The 17,641-nt window shown below is 39.8% G+C and overlaps 1 long non-coding RNA gene across 1 annotated transcript in view; it reads left to right on the top strand.

Annotated features, from left to right (window-relative positions):
* Nucleotides 1–17,077, top strand: part of LOC135251016 (uncharacterized) — a 61,064-nt gene extending 43,987 nt beyond the window's left edge. Inside the window, exons 3-4 of the long non-coding RNA XR_010329065.1 lie at nucleotides 12,562–12,630; nucleotides 12,718–17,077. This is a non-coding gene — a long non-coding RNA (uncharacterized LOC135251016). The remainder of the gene's footprint in view (nucleotides 1–12,561; nucleotides 12,631–12,717) is intronic.
* The last annotated feature ends 564 nt before the right edge of the window (nucleotides 17,078–17,641 follow it).

Genomic DNA, 17,641 nt, shown 5'->3' with positions numbered 1-17,641 from the left:
AGCACCACAAGCTAGAATATACATATGCCCAAACAACTGTACAGTATGATAATTGTAACTTTTGGAAAAAGAAAGTAAAAACAGTTAAATCTCACATTTCAGTACTTTTTAACAAGTAAAACAATAAAAATAGGGTCCATACTGTATGTGCTGTACTACTTAGGTGGGTTTTTTGGAGTGCTGCTCAGTAATATATTTTAATTTTGGGTAGTATTTTGCACTAGTTTGTAATAGATCATGACTCTGTGAAAATGTATAGCAATTAATACTCGCCATCCTGAATGGACTGTATACTCAGTCTATAGCATCACTGTACTCCTGCTGAATATTATTGCATGCTAGTGTCCACAAGGGACAAGGGCTGTGATTGGGCAGGCACAGCCTCTTTGCTCAGAAGACGATGCAGAGAACCTGTTGCCTACCTCATGGTTCAGGCTGTAAGTTCGCTCTGGCAGTAACGCAGCACAGTGCTCTAACATTATCGCTCATCAGCCCAAATACCCTTACAGCTGTTCTTCAAAGTGATCCACGGTGAGGAGTGAGCGGTTATGGAACAAACAATAACCACAGGTCATTTGAATATATAATAGCTCTTGCTCACGTAACCGTAGCGATGGAGGTACGGCATGAGCCTGGAGGTCTCCTTACCGAAAGCAGAAACGGCACAATGGCATTCCGATCGCGGGAGTCCCCACTGAGTCAGCGTGTTTCAGTTACCAATCACCATTGTCCTGGATTCTTTTCAATTAGTTTACATGGGGCCCCTGCCTGGAAGGGACACTCCATTGATATATTGTTCCTGCGTCCAGAGAAACTGCTTTGAGAGAGACGGAGAGGGAGAGAGAGAGAGCACGAGGCCCCCGGTTCCTTGGGCCTGTACTGCTATCTTGAAGTGTCAGGCCAGCCTGGCTGCTCCTTAAGATCCGGCCCTTGAGGACAGACTCCGAGCTTCATAGTGCTGGAAAAATGGCCTTGTGGCTTGTGATTTACAATTTTGTTTGTTCGAAGCCCTTCCTAAACTTTATTACTTATTTCATGTGCTTATGGATTTTTTCTTAAAATTTGCTGCCTATGTTTCAATTTACTTAAACTCATTGCTTAAATTTAACTTAGTACTACAATACAGCTATGTAAACACAATGGTTAAACTGGGCCACTTCAATGTCCACTGATCAAAAAGGTGTTATGGTGAAGTACAATAACTGCATTTTGTTTAGGCCTGCCATGTTGTGAATGACTTTTGTGAATGCTTCATTGAACACCTGCATTGTTATATATTTTTTGTTTTGTTCATAACCTCATTCCTTTAAGCCTCTCTTGGCAGATACGTGTGTTAAAACACATATCAAGTAATAGCAATAAAATGTTGACAGAAATAGCGGAGAAGCTGTCAAAACGAGTCTGAAATTTTAAAAGGCCCCTCCTTAATGTATATTTTATCCTTGACTGAAGATGAAAAAAAAAAAAATTGGCATGAATATATGGTGGGGTGCTATCATACACAAAGATCAGAATATGCCTCATCCCGAGCCCATTGTGATCTCTTAAAAGGAATCTTTCCATATGGCATCCTGTTCTGCAGGTTTCCCAGTAGATAAATGCCTGCAAAGAGGGATAAGAATGCATTTCTACAAAACTGCATTAAAAAGGAATGTTTGTAAATGACTCGGATAAAAACTTCACACTGGGCTTTTTTTTCGGATAATGCGTTGGCAGCGTGAGGATCTGATTGGTCCTCTGAGGCTGCCTACAGGTTAGCAGGCCTCCATCCAATCTCCGACTGCAATATGTGTCACCAAGCGCTTCATCCCTATTTCTCCCGTTCAAGACAAACCCTGGTTACTCTATATATGGAAATCACTGTCTTCAGGGCGAAAAAATTAAAAAAGGTGAGATTGGCACTTTAACCTCCGTGGCCCCTAGAAAATATGTTTTAGTCTGATACATTATACTAGTAGGAATTATTTATCAAGGAGATACAAGGCTGATATTTGAGAAAATAATGAGATGCTCAGGTGGCATCTGGAAAGTTCTGGTCCAGCGAGCAGCATCTATGAATCTGGGGAAATGAAGTAAATACGAAGGGAACAGGGGGCACCATGCAGAGAATGTGAAAGACTGGATTGCTGCATTTGTGTGTGTGTGTGTGTGTGTGTGTGTGTTGGGAGGCGAGGAGGGTGGGATGTCCTGAAAAGTTTTGTGATATTAGTTTGAGAACAGTTTTGAGTCATTTTGAAGAGGTGTTTATGCTGACTCATTATCATTGTTCAGCATACGAGATGATGATTTAGAGGAACAAATAACCTTGAGAAGATACGTTCTGAAGGTGCTTTGGTATTGAAGAGAAACACTAACAGATATTTGAAAGTGCTCACTGACCAAATCTCTGATATCAATACAAAAGCCACTGAAATTTGGAAAAACAAATGGAAGATGTCAGATAAAAGGACCTGAAAGCATAAAAGTTGACTATGGCCATTGATATGTCCTTGGAGGCAGAATAACAAAACCCTCCAATCTCATGGGCTATCCAAACAAATCTTTAAAAAATGTAAAACAAACATTAAATTATGTCATGGTTCCCAACAGATATTTTAGTCGTAGCTGGAAATGAAACAGACAAAGCACTTTAATTGAAATGCTATCATGCATTGTACGCCTCTCTCAACAGGAGCAAATGTATTATGATTGCACATAATCACAATTTAATTTAAAATGTACATGCATTTGTGTGTTCTTTTAACATATCATTTACATTTTACACTCAGTTTTTGTAATACTTATGTAGGTACAATATACGCAAGGACTGTGGCTGAGGATACTGAACAGACAGGACCCAGACATTTCATGGAAAAGGGTTGTAACCATAATAAATTTTGTGAACAAAAAAAAAAAAAAGCACTTTCCAGATATTTATAGATAATCGTAACCTAAGAAGTAGAGCAGTTAACAAGATATCTAAAAAGACATTTTTGTTTGTATTCTTCCGTGCAACTCAAAGTGAATATTAGTATGGTATCCTAACTTTTCCCAATATAATTTCCCAATAACCTGTTGAATATATATTATTAAAAATGTAAGGTTCAGTGTTTTGTGTAAATAAATGCAGATGTTCATCAATATCTTAGACTAGCAGGAGAGTTCTAGCAGCCATGTCTTTTTCGTATGATTTTAATTTTACGCTGCATTTTTTAAATTCACAATTGACAGTGGTCTATGCTGTATGCACAACTGCGAAGACCCAATTAAATTATTTGGCACAATAACAGACAACAAAAGAACGAAGGTTTAAGGTGAGGCCTCCTGCATTTGCATTCTACCTCTTTTTTTTGTATCATTTTGATTGATTTGCACTGAAAACAAAAGGGAATGCACAAAGGGATAAGGGTTCATTTAATAAACGTCTATAAAAGCTTTGTAGCCAGACACTGTGCTAAATTTACACTCAACAAAAGAATTTGCTTTCTATTTCTCTTGAGCCCGGATAACATGGCTAGTGGCAGACTACAAATGAATTGAAATGTCCCTTTTATTGGTGCGCATTTTCTGTTTAATGTTGGAGGTGACTTACCCTAAACCCCTCATTATTCTCCGTAGTCACACATTGCTCTTTTACGAATCATGTTTATTTAATGCGTCGCACCTTTGATGCAATTCCAAGGCTATAATTGCAATCACATTTGAAACATTACACACTGTTTCATTCAGGTAGTTCTTTCTAAATAAATAATGCTTATATCAAGATGTTTGCCATGGAGAATTTGCTTGCATATTAATATGATCTTGTAGGATATTATTCTATTTAATGTAGCTGTTTTTCAAATATTTCTGTCAATCTTTATCTAGGGCTGGATATGATATACATATAAAGAGAATGTATAAAACTGTCAATGCAAAAATGTTCATGTAATAAAGTCACTACAATTAACAAAAGAGAACATAGAACAAAAAAGAGTTTGCAGATACATGCCATTAAAAAATGTGACATGTGCATGAAGATTTACAAGGCTGGTTAGTATGGGGCATGTGCTAAAAGAGCTTAGGGAAATTCATAATAGACAAAATGCCAATGTGTCAGAAGTGACATATAACAACGGGGAGGTTCTCTACACATGACGGTGTTTGCAGCTTGCTGCTGGGTGGGTAATTGAAAGAAATGAACCATGCACACATTGTTAATGTCGACACATGTGCTCCTGCCGTCCCAGGAGAACAGCATGGAGGTGCCAGAAGACCACACCCGACACACAGACTCAGTGCACACAACATCCATACAGACACAAACACCTCAACACACTGAAACACACAACGGCCATGCAAACTTACACTTGAAACGCTCGGATGTATGGTACAGACTGACGCACTAATGCACTGCGTCCATGCAGATACACCTACAAAAGCACATTGACACATTGAAATATAACATCAGTGCAGGCATACAAGGATATGAGTACACTAATACTATGAAACACACCGGATCCATTCCGGCACAGTCAAACACAAGCACAGTGAAGACTAAGAAACACACAACATCCACCCAGACAGGAAACACACACACAATATCCCGCGATACACACAGACGCATGCGCTCCGGCAGACTGAACTGAAACCAGGGCGCACTGATGTACACTGTCTTCTGTCGTCAAACTTAACTGCCAGTCATCCATTGTCAGTAGCTGACATACACACATTCTGAGATAAACCTGTAGACCGGCTTACATCTGCAAAGACCCCCTTTGCCACTAATACCAACATGCACGCATGCCACGGCAGAGACGACGGTATGACCAGATGTACCCGCCTCTGCACCCCAACGCCTGCAGCGCCACCCCGCGCCCCCGCACACAGACGCTAACGGGCTGCGTCGCGCGTCTCTGACCGTCCATTACATTACATTACATTACATTACAGGCATTTAGCAGACGCTCTTATCCAGAGCGACTTACACAACTTTTTACATAGCACTTTACATTGTATCCATTTATACAGCTGGATATATACTGAAGCAATGCAGGTTAAGTACCTTGCTCAGGTACACGCAGTGTCCTTACCCGGATTCGAACCTGCGACCTTCGGTTACAAGCGCAGTTCCTTCCACTGTGCCACACTCGTCCCCGTTAATGGGAGCACATCGGTGGCTTCTGCGCCCAAACCGCGAGCGGCGTCCCTTTTCTTCCCTAAGAATCCGGGAATAATTCCAAACCGCCCCCTCCGGCAGGTCGGGCAGGCTCATCCCTCTCCCAGCGCTCATATTTATTTGCTGTTTATTCCCCGTCTCCTCCCCCCTGGGGGTCCGTCTGCGAAACGGCACCCTCGGCTTCCCTTGAAACGCTTCTGGGGTAGATTAAGCTGGACAGTGATCAAACCCAATTTGCAGTCTGATTACACAAACTGATCCCTGCGCTGACCAGACTGAAGCAATTTCCCTTTGGAAAGATACACCACTGCTTGGTGTAAAAAATGATTAACACTGAGTGACCGAATGGGTCAGTTGGTCACATAGGCAGACTCACCGCAATACGCAGCTGTACAGTCACCAGAGACGAGTTGTGTGCATAACTCGCATTTAGTTATTTATTCATTCATTCATTCAGTTTATTTGAGCTGGCCTTTTCCAAAAGATATACAGTAAAGACAATATTTTCCGTTCATTTTTAGAAATGAAGCAGTCATTTGTTTAAAGTATAAGGAACTCAACTTAATGTCTATGACAGGACTACCCAACAGGATCATTAAATTTGACTTCATTAAATCACTTCATGCTGTGCATTATTCTTAATGTCCAACATGGCAATTTTCCAATACGTGTAAGTTGAATCATGGAGATACACAGATTAAGTCACATAAACAGCAATTCCAGAGAGTATTTCTTTTTTTGATTATTGCATCATAAAACCTTTGTCATAAAACAGACACCTGTATTGTTTATGGTACTTAAATCATTGTGCTATTATTTGAACAAATTACATGTCACCATTTACAGTAGATTTACAGTTCTGTCAGATGGGCTATACCTGAATAAACGTGAATACTTGTAGATTTAGTTCTTGTTTTGTGTTTCTATTTGTTGTTGATCATCTGTATTTTCTTTATGTCTTTTTGGTTATAAGGGAATATAAGGTGAAGTAAATAACTGAGAATGTCAGTTCAAAACAATAAATATCAATAATCTACTGCATGAAAACGTTTCTTTATTTTCATTTTCACCAAAAAATAGGAATTATGCCCCCATGCCTTTATTATTGTGCATTTATATAAAGCACATCTTTATCACAAAAATGAAAGACACTTTCATTGTTAAATGTGATCTAGCAGCAGTAAATGGCAACCATTGTATTGGTAAAATTGTTTGGAATTGAAATAGAGATAATATATACTGTACTGAGGATTTATGCATAAATGTAATTTCTGTATTGTTTTTAAATGCTGATAATGTCCTGGGTATATCTGACCCAGACTAACAGTTTCACAGGTGCTAATAAGTAAACAGAGCACTAGGGTTATAGACAATACATAGACTGAATTAAATGACTCATTCTCCTTGTCCATAAATGTTATGGCAAGCCATAACAATACATTTCATTCAGATGACTTAATTTAGCATGGCAGCAACTCCAGTCTTGTGATATCAGTTTGGACAGAATGCATGTTTACACTGTTTAACACAAGGTGGTTTTCATTTAATGGTTGCTAATGAGTTTTTCAGTGCAAGTTTGGGTGTATGGCTAATTTCTCTATGCAGTGAATTTAGCTCACTGTGATATTCAGCTAGCTGGTGAAGCCTGGGCCTATCAGGGTGTTACTGATTGGGGAAACTTTTTCTTTCTTTTATCGTTTTATACAAACTCACACATAGATACGTGTGTGCGTGTGCGTACATAAATACTTTCACACACCAACCCACCCACCCACATACGCACGCACACACACACACCCATCAGTACCTCAAAGCCAGCATTATCCTCTGCCACCTTCCTGTACATTGTGCTCACAGTACTATGGCCTCCTATTGTGAATATAAAGCACTTCTGCCTAGATACTCTAGTCAGTCCATCTTAAATATTTACCAAAATCACTGACATGAGTAGATATGTTGTGAACTGACAATGCTGAGTTTCTCTCAGCTACCTCTGAGCCAAAACTGGAAGAGCATTAATTTAGCTGTTACCCGGCCTGTATGTGTTACCCTGATCTTCTCACTGAATACCCATCAGCATTATCTCCCGCATTTTTAAAGTATTCAGCGCTCCGTTCCTGACGCGAGTCCATTTTTGATTTGAGTGCTGAAAGAAAGGGAAACATATTTCGGCAGGACCACATTATTGTGGCGAAAATGTACAAACAACTGAGGAGAATGGAGTACTATGTCCATAATGGAATCCAAAAGCTTACTTCCTTTGTTCTCATTGTCTCTCCTTCCTTTTTTGAAAGCACCTTCCTTTCTCCCGCTATCAATGCAAAGTTCTTTGGGAGAAAATGAAGAGCATTCATACACCCTGAATGGGGCTTTTAAAGTCGAGTAGAGCTCACACAAAAGCAGAGGTACGGTTAGCAGAGTGACTCAAGGTTCATTACTTGAGAATGCCAAGTCTGAGAATGCTTGTGACAGGGAAACAGTCTACAGTTAGACACATGCCTTTGTGTACAATGTAGAGAGATCTGAACTATACATCACTTTTGGTGAAGTGTATTTATGTATATATTCATGCATAATTTATTTATTTATGACTTAATGTAAGTTCAATCGCTTAGGCCCAAACTTGTTTAACTTCAACATGAAAAAATTAGGTATATTTAAGTAAAAGTAAAGTAAAACTCTTACTTTGCAACAGAATTAATTAAAGGATATAGTTTTTTTGTCTTCACTACAAGGCATGGATTCTGAGTGTGTGCCATTGGCAGCAGCTATACAGATATTTTTTTCCCTCAAAGTTTGTAGCTTGTATTATACAAAAATATGATCTGTATTGATCAGCAGCATTAGAAAAGATATGCATCTTCAAGATGAATGTGCATTTACGATAGATTACCGAAGCCATTTTTCTCTGCTGTCAGTTTCCCTGGCCTCCTTCCCTCTCTCGCTCCTCTTCTCTCCCTTCTTTTTTTCACTCCGGGTTTCTCACAGCTTTCCTGGAGCTGACCGGGGTTCAGCCTCCCTGCTCTGATAAATGGGCTCCTTTGAATCGATGTGGACACAGTTTTCATTTTTAGTCACCCAATTAAATTGCAATTATCCCAAGTGCAAGAGCTGGGAGGGGTGTAAGGAATGGTCAAAGAATGAGAAACTGTGGCTCACCGGGACTCTTTACGGGAGACATATTAGCCCAGATTTGTTCCATTCACGATAAAAGAAGCCCATTCCTTGCACTTGGCAGAGCACAGCGAGAGCCTGACCAGCTGCAGCCGCAGCCCGAGAGAAAGGTGCTTGTAGGCCGTTCGCACATTCGCGAAAAGTCTTCAAAAGTAGATCGGGTGAAAAAAAAGCGAGTGTATAGGTTGTCCCGCCACAAAGGCGATTTAGATGAATCGCCTTCGCTTCTATAGTTTGGCGGATGACAGAACGTTTTCACCCAGAAAGGTTTCCCGAACGGAATCCCGTGCTCATTGTCACGCAAATGGCCCGGGCATTTTGCGGGGAGGGACCGCAGTCGCACAATGACCGCGCGATGAAACGGAACCCCCGAGAGAAGCACGCGGGGGGTTCCAACGCCCGCCAGAAACTCCAGGAGAAATGCGCGTTGGCTCAAACCCTTAGCGCCGTATTGGCTGCTTACACAACCGTCCTACGTGAAAAAGAGTCGCTTCCTCTCTAGGACTGCTAGTCCGATAATTAATACTGAACATGTGAAGCATTAGCCATTGGCAGGATAGCTAAGAAGTTAATTAATGCTCTTTGTAATTACAACTTGAGGCAATAATGATCACAAGGGCGATTTATGGATTAACCTCTCGATCTGACTTGACCCTTGGCAGGGCGAGGGGTTGGAGTGCCTCATGTCTTTGGATCAACATTTGAAGTATCCAGTGATGGGACACAGGGGCTGAAATGTGGCACTTGTCTGTGGGCGTCTCTCTAATCTTGCCTTTACCCGAGCATGTCGCACCGGATGGGAGACTGGACCATGAAAGGGACTGTTTTAAATTCATTGCTGCTCTTTGGTGTGGCTGGCTATGCGGGTGTCACGCCGCACGGTAGAGACTTTTGCTGCACATGAAAGCGTCAGTGGTGAGATTTTAAAATGAGCAATTACAAACTGCTTCATTTTTATGCCAGCGTATTTTGATTGTTGCTTTGATGTTTTTCGTTTGTTTGTTTTCAAAGGTTTCCAGGCTGAGATATCTCAGTGTGCTGAATGCCCTGCCCACACCCCCCCCCCCCCCCACCCCCACACACACTGTTAGTGCTAATCACAACCCCACATGGCTCAGTGTTAAATATCATTAGGCATGATATATTTAAACTGATTGTTTTCTTTATTCGTTTTTGATGGCTTACATGGCTTACAATAAGTTTGTAATGGGAAGTAATGAGGTCAAATTTCTATTTTTACCTGTGGTATTGGAAGTAGGATTTTACCTGCACAATTATCATTTCCTGTCTATTTGTGATCTATTCAGATTAAAGGTTTTCTGGTACAAAATCTATCCAGCCCTACGGTAAATGATCCCCAGCTACACATCCACAAACAAAATTAAATACATTACATTACATTCATTCATCCTATCGAAAGTGACTCACGGTGTAGGAGAACATCAGTTTCAGGATATTGCAGTTTTTATTGCAGACATTATTGAATTGGGCCAGTTGTGTAATACCATCACCCAGAGGGCTAAACGGGTTGTCAGTTCCTACAGTGTGAGTCCCTATTGCTTCCTCTCCTCTTGATTTCTATCGCATTAGAGTCACAAGGATATGCTGATCCACACTAGAGGTGGAGTACTCCATCAAAACCTGTGATCAATAATTCCTGCAAGTGCCCCTTGAGGCTGTGTGATGGAAATGCTGATTGAGCGATGCTGACTTTTATGTTGGTGCATCAACTGAATAATCAGATCCTCTGAGATAGGCAGGTATGAAGGCCCACTAATGAGAAAAGCTTTAAAATCTGACAGGCAGCAAATGAAATGTTAGTGCCATTCACCATTAACCTTTCTTTAAAAGTGTTGCCGAGTGCTGGTTACTGTCGTTGGTGTTATGCGATGTTCGGTATTTTTATTTAATTGAGTTTTTTTAATGAGAGTGGGTAGTCCACTCTTCTTCACTTTAGTCAGAGAGGGTTACAGACAGTGATGGAATTACAGTATAGAGAGTTCCGTGGTGGGGCACAAACCCTTGCCACACTGGGATAAATATACTGGGCTGGGAGTCTAATAAAAGTAGACGGGGGTAGTAGGTAGACTCCCTCAGTACAGAATACAGAGATACATGGGAACTTGTTTATTCCAGCAACCATAATGTTTTATAAAAAACTTTTTAATGCATTTTTAAAAATAAATTTGGCAGCCAATGTGGAGCTAAGCATTTCCAATTCCCAGCCCAATTTGCAATGTCTCATCGTCTGCAAGTGCATTCATGCGCGACCCCCCATTGCCAATTCGGAAAAGTGTAGATATCTGCGGTTCTCCTCCGATACACGTTGTGTCTCCAGCTGCTTCTTTTCACACCTCAGACTACAGCTAAGCTCACACGGAGCAGAGTTAGAGGAAGACCTCTTACATGCAGCTGATCCACCAGCAGGGGTTTCTCGATAGCGATGAACGCGGACCCCTAACTGACTGAACCCTCCTATACCCTGGGAGACACAATCAGAAGTTGCACGTTGCCCTATGGAGCTACCAACCGCAGTTGGCACTGACGTAGTCTGGATTCAATCCGAGGCTCTGAGGGTCATCCATGCACCACAGCGTGATGCCTTCCAACCATAATGTTTTACAATGGAAATTTAATTAGTGTTGTGGACTTTTTATATCATTTTTTGTATATATCAAATTTATGCATTATATTTATATGTATTATGCACTTTATGCATCGTGTATTGTGTTTTTTAAGGCATAGAAATGGCAACCAAACAAATTTCCCTAAAATGTGATAGTACAGTATCACATGAATTGACGTGTCATCACACTCCAGAATGTGCCACACGCTCTCCAGTATTCAGTGATGTAAAGGTAGTCTGTCTGTATATTTATTTCTAATTTCGATTCTTTATTCCCTCAAATTTCTTTTCTTTTCAAGATTACGATATTTTCAAATGTTATTCTATACATACCACTTCCTTTCTCTCCCTGTCTTTCTCACCCTGTATCAACACTGGAGAAATTCATGTGGGTGATTTTGATGGACAGTGAGAGCTGACCATACACAGCCACACCTCCCATGGTACATATTCCCCCACCCAAACACACACACAATACTCTCAACAGGCAAGACTCCCCTTACAAATGCTGCTTGCATTTAAGCACAGCAGCTATAGGCATTAAGCTGTGAAGCAGCTACGTACTGGTACTGGTTCTGGGGTGGATTTTATAGCAGTGGGTAAAAGGGAGCAGGGCTCATTGTCACTGTGTGTGCATCGGCTTTATAAATTCTCAAATATGGGACCAAATGTTATCTGTTAAGAGTTGAATTAGCACTGTTAGATTTTTCTGTGTGCAAATGTTAAATTTTTGTGCATCTACTGTGTACTACTGGTTCCAACCAGAAAACAATATTTTTGCAAAAATACAATATGATCATATATTTTCCCCTCTTTGTATATACATATATAGCCTTTTTGAGTGAATCTTGAGAGCCAACTTTTCTCAAATTAGCAGTAGTAGAGATACATACCCCTTTTCTGATAGCATTTATATTTTGCATCATGGAAATGGTTCGTTTTGGTTTAATGCTCGCCCTGTTTGCATCAGAGCTTGATACTGATAAGGAATAATTGCATTGCTATGTTGGGTTTCTTATGGGTTCGCTTGAGTGTGATGGACCTGTTGGGTGCAGAGAATCATAAGTGCATCAAGGAAATATAATTGATGATCATGCATTGCATTGCTTAACTAGTCTGGCAAACTCAAAAAGTAGTACGGTCTATAAAAAAGTACAAATTATAATAAAAACAAAGGAATCACAATAATTCATCATTCAAGATTAAAATACACAAACTGAACATTAACATGTTTTGCATGAGGAAGCTTTTTCAAGGTGTTAGAAATGGGCACTCATGGGAAAATACCAACATGATGAAACCCTATTGGACTCATATGTACTCTGTTAGAGTTGAATTAACACTGGGCATTTTATTATATATTAATAGAAAGGAAAGTGGCTGATCCGATTGGCCATAATGAAACCAAACTTCAAGGATACCCACAAGTAATTTATCTACCTAATCCAACCTTTTTTACTACTCTAGTGCACATGTGCTACAGTCTCTGGTCACAAAATGAAAGTTAAAGGTGAAGAGGCCATTCTCAACTGCCAAAAGGACAATGACACATGAAGTCCCAAAGTGTCAGTGGTCTGTGCCAGCAAAAAGAGCTGTGACAGGATCTTATCTCTTTTCCTACCAGGCTACCTCAATGTTGCTCCCACAAGGAAAGGGAAGACCTTACAGGGGAGTGAAGGACTACAGTATTGTGGTGAGTGGGGTGTGTGTGTGTGTGTGTGTGTGCGTGTGTGTGTGTGAAAAACTGTTAGGGTGTATCCATTCTCTCCTATCCCCACAGGAGCTACTGAAGTCCCTTTGAGGCAAATTATCCAGGTATGTTTCATGAGTGAGATTTTCCTCCCCCCTGGATGAAACGACAAAACCGTGCGCAACACTGTTGATAGACGTGGGTGCTATCTGCTGCCTGACAACACTGTAAAGCCAGCTCTCCGTTTGGGCTTGGCACTGATGCCAGTGTTCTATAGCAGCAGCAGTGGGGTAAAAGCAGCAGCGATATGGCTCCAGCTAACTGGTTCATAATCGTCATTCACAGCCTGAAGCCCTCATAAGCCCCAGGCTTGATACAACCATCTCCTCTGCTCGGTGGTCACAGAACGAGGCCGGAGGAATGTTAGCGCCGCACATTAGCCTCTGTTGGAATGTGAAAGATATGTCATTATCATGAAATGAGTCTGAATTTCAGTTCTGGAGGTCATTTCATTCTGAGAGTATGTTTGGTTGATGGTTAATTGTTGTTTCTTTTAGCCTGGAGCATTGCACTGATGGAATATTATCTAGCATATGTTCATTGACATAAATGAAAGATGTGTGTTTTATCAGCCTTGTAATATTTTTAATATTGTGTACATTTACTTGATTTTTTCAGTAATATGCCTTGAAAGATACGCTTGATTTATTGTTTTTTCTCAAATGAACCCCTTTAAATGCTTGGAAACATTAATATTTAACCTTTAACATAATGTAAATGCAGTAACCCCTGTTAAAGCAAAGGGCTTGAATTGATGTTCAGTTCAATGCTGTTAGCCATACCCTTATCACATTGGTTGAAGCTGTGCTGGACTTAGCACACATTCAACAAGAATAAACTCATTGGTGAAGTCTGAATACATTTTGTGGACTATAATATGCTTTGACATATCTAACTAATAGAATAGAATTCCAGAAAATTGATGAATACGCAGTTAAACTAGAGTAAAATCTATCACTGTTGATTTAGCACTGGGCATTTTATTGTGTACATATAGGGATGGTTGATTTGCTTGAAATAAAGAGAATTTCTGATTGGTTAATCTGCATAGGGCATCAGATATAATGGGTTGAATAGAAATTATGTCTTGATTCAGTAAATATATGTGTCCTTAGTTATACTATATGCAGCAGATGTGGCATATTAAGAGTTCTATGTGGGGGTTATTTACTACTCTAATTCAAACAGACACATTGGAACAAAGACACCAAATTCCACCCTGGGGAGACTTACAGATTGTATAAATAGAATAATTTTAAGCATGGGAGAAATTCTTTTTCACACATTGTACAAAATAGGTCATGTAGTGTTTTGAAGTTTCAAAATGTCAGAATGTTAGTTTTGCCTTTCTTTCATCCTGGTTTATCTACAAACTTTTGGTATGACTCAGTGTCACTAACATGTACAGCACAGATTTTTAAATCCTTTTATTTCCTCCCTAAATACTTGGATTGACTTCCAAGGCTTTAGACAATCGCATTTGACATGAAATGATATGCTTATTAAGCTGAAATACAAGCGACTTTACATTGCATCAGAATAAACTGCTCAGGTCATTAAAACTTTCTAAATAGATTACTTTGTTCATATGAGTGTATTCAGATAAAATACTGAAGCTTTTACTGTTTGATTAACTCTCCTTGATCCTCATCATTCATAATTTTTGAAGATTTTAAATGTATTTATCTTTTGAGGACTGGGCTAACCAACCTCCAGTGTGTTAGGTTGCATTTTATGGAATATGTCAAACAAGTAGTTTTGCAATTAGGCTTTAACTTGCAAGACAGACAACTTACTGAATTACACTCTCTTTAAATAAAAATCTGCTCATTTTCATTATGTTTTGTCGCAGTGATTATTCTTACTTTCTCACCACTGAGAAATCGAAACCGAGGTCTGCTACATGTCCTTTGACTGTAAAGACTACATGTGCAATTGAACTGAAGTGACAAACAAAACAAAGCTGGGCAATAAAGAAACTGTTCTAACATTTTTGAATACTCAGTCAGACACACTGGCAATGCCAGACAATGTTGGAACCAACATGGTTATAGTACTGTGAGCAAATGCATTTTGCATTAAAACCAAGACGATTCATTGTTTTATGCCTGTTTTATAAGTGACCCTGGGGTATCAGCCTGTAAAGTGACAACACTTTTTACTTGTTTTAACAGAAATATTACTGTATTACAAACAGCCCTTAGCTGTGGGTGCTGTATACAGCATATTATGGTATAATTTACTATAGCTATTGTGTTAATTTTTTAGGGCTACTGAAATATTACAGCAATCGATCTTTGCTTTAATCTAAAATACAGCAATGCTCCTTAGTACAAAAAACTGTAGCTATAAGCTCCTGACGCCACCTAACTGTGAAGTCATCTTTAGTGCAGTGGTTGTCTCTCCCCCTGGAGAGCCAAGTTTAAACCTTGCAGGATCCTTGCTGTTACACTGTTGTCAGCAGTCGCATGTGAGTGTGGAAGAGAGTAGCGCAAAATTGCAGTTTGCCTGAGGTGTGCCTAAGCCACTTTGCTAAAGGTGAATTCATTAAATTTGTAATCTAACAATTCACATGTGGTTAAAGTGTACATTCTCGGTTTTTATTTATAAGGGTATTTTGTATACATTTTGGTTTCAAAAATGCACTTTTTCTACATAGTCCCCCAATTCAGGGCACCATAATGTTTGGGGCATTTGACTAAACAGGTGTTTATGATATGTCAGGTGTGTTCAGTTGCTGCCATGCAGGTATAAGAGAGCTCTCAGTTTGTAGCACGGCCGGCGGTGGCCATGGGCAGGGGTGGGCTCAGCCCACCCAAACGTGCGTCTTGCCCACCCAATCAAAAGTTAAGAGTTATGGTGGGGGGTTTTATGGTTTGGCCATGTTGCCACAGGTATCTCACTTGTTATACATTGATGATGTGACTGCTGATGGCAGCAGCAGAATTAATTTCAAAGTGTACATATTTTTTGTAGTTCAAACATATTCATCCAAACTATATTGGACAGCACGTCATCCTACAGCAAGACAATGATCCCGAACATACTGCTGAAGCAACAAAGGAGTTCTTCAAAGCCCAAATCCGGAATATTCTTGATTGGCTGAGTCATTCACTCGATCTGAATCCAACTGAACATGCGTTTCTTATGCTGAAGATAAAAGTTAAAACAAGAGCTTCAGTACATGCCTGGCAAAGCATCACCAGAGAAAATATTCAGCACATAATGATGCCTGTGGGTTACAGAATTAAGGCAGTCATTGCATGCAAAGGATATACCAAAAAGCACTGAACATGACTACTTTCATATGTTTCACATAACATTAATATGTCCCAAACATTATGGTGCCCTGAAGTTATTTCTGAATTTTGTGCGTTTACATGAGGTCAGAATGTACAGATCTCAATGTAATGGGGCTGAGAGTCTATGGTCATTGTGGTTATTTTTTGTAGGAAACCCTAAAAAGTGCCAGACTCTTTGTGCTGTGCAGGTATGGGGCATAACTTCATGGATGGCATACCTGCCATCTCAATTCAATATTCAATAAAATTGCCATTAATACATTTAAGGCGTAAAGTGTAAAGCAATGTGTACTTTTTCTCGACATTCCGGTCACACAATGTATTAGTCAAATTGATACAACTATGGATTGAAAGTGGTTACAGACAATATTGTTTTAATCTAATGCTTTCTGTAAACACAAATGATTAATCCTAATTCTTGTTAAAGGCAACAGTAGGTAAGAGAAGGGCTCAGCCTTTTATTTGCAACGTTTAATAACCTGGTTTTCCATTATTGAAAACAGTGTACACTCTGAATTATTATTGTGTGTGTGGTGATGACCTTTCAATCTGGCACATTATTCATTTGCAAAGGGTGCTGAGAACTCTGATGTTTTATTATTCAAAATGCAGTATGAAAAGATATGAAATCAATGGCATGTATAACACCTTGCATAATGTAATCCTAAATGCACAAAGACAACGCCCACTTTTGATACCCAGAATGTATGAGTAATCTGGGTGGAAAATGGATTTGCTTTTAGCAAATATTAAAAATAATAAAGCTGTGTTTGATTAGCATTTCTGTCTCTCACTGTGCCTCCAAACCATTTGCTCTTTCTCACATATAAATATTTCATAAGACAAGCATTTCACCTTCATATAGTGCCAAACAGGAAGTGTGACTTTTCTTTCTGCAGGGTTATGCTGTGGGCAGAAAGGTCAAAGAATGGGCAAGAGCTGATCAGGTACATCATCTCAAGGCCAAACCTTTAATCTTTCACTAAATGCGCAACAATCCTTGGGTCTGATGATTTAATAGCTTGCTGTTTGTTCCACTTGAATCATTCTGTAAAATAAAAGATGCCAGAGATTCCGAGATTTCGCGATTAAAACAGAGCAAAGCACTAACAGTAAACATCCCTCTGTTCTGAAAAACAATTTCCTATTTGTGAAAGATTGCATCTTTTCCTCTTCCACGTTTTGGGACATCCGTAAACAGTACTGTAACACTGGACACTGGATACCATCTTAAAAGCGCTAAAGAAACACATTCCTTGGCGCCCATCTTTTTCATCTGTGTATCTTGATGACAAAAGCAGGATGTCAGGGTGGATAGTTTTGAGTCTAAAAGGTTGCTTTTGATTGTAAGGTGGATTGAAGATTTGAATTAATCCTGCCCTTCGTCTCGACCAAGAAAGGGTATTAAAAATGAAGACCTGCCTCCAACTCCACTCACATTTAGATAGAGTGAACCCTGCCTGTCATTTTTTGAACTTTTCAGCCTTATCACTACAGTACGATGTGGGCTGGTAATTCACCGCTCCATATCATTGGTCTGAACCTCTCTTTATCGCCAGGTAAAATTCAGGCTTTTTCTACTGCATCTTGGAGTTTTTAACAAAGAACATTTGCATCACAGGGTCCATCTTAATCTCGGGCCCCCAAAACAA

Source organism: Anguilla rostrata, chromosome 3 (assembly GCF_018555375.3).
Source record: "Anguilla rostrata isolate EN2019 chromosome 3, ASM1855537v3, whole genome shotgun sequence".
In the NCBI taxonomy this organism is placed as follows: domain Eukaryota; kingdom Metazoa; phylum Chordata; class Actinopteri; order Anguilliformes; family Anguillidae; genus Anguilla; species Anguilla rostrata.
This window is presented reverse-complemented; position numbering and strand designations above follow the sequence as displayed.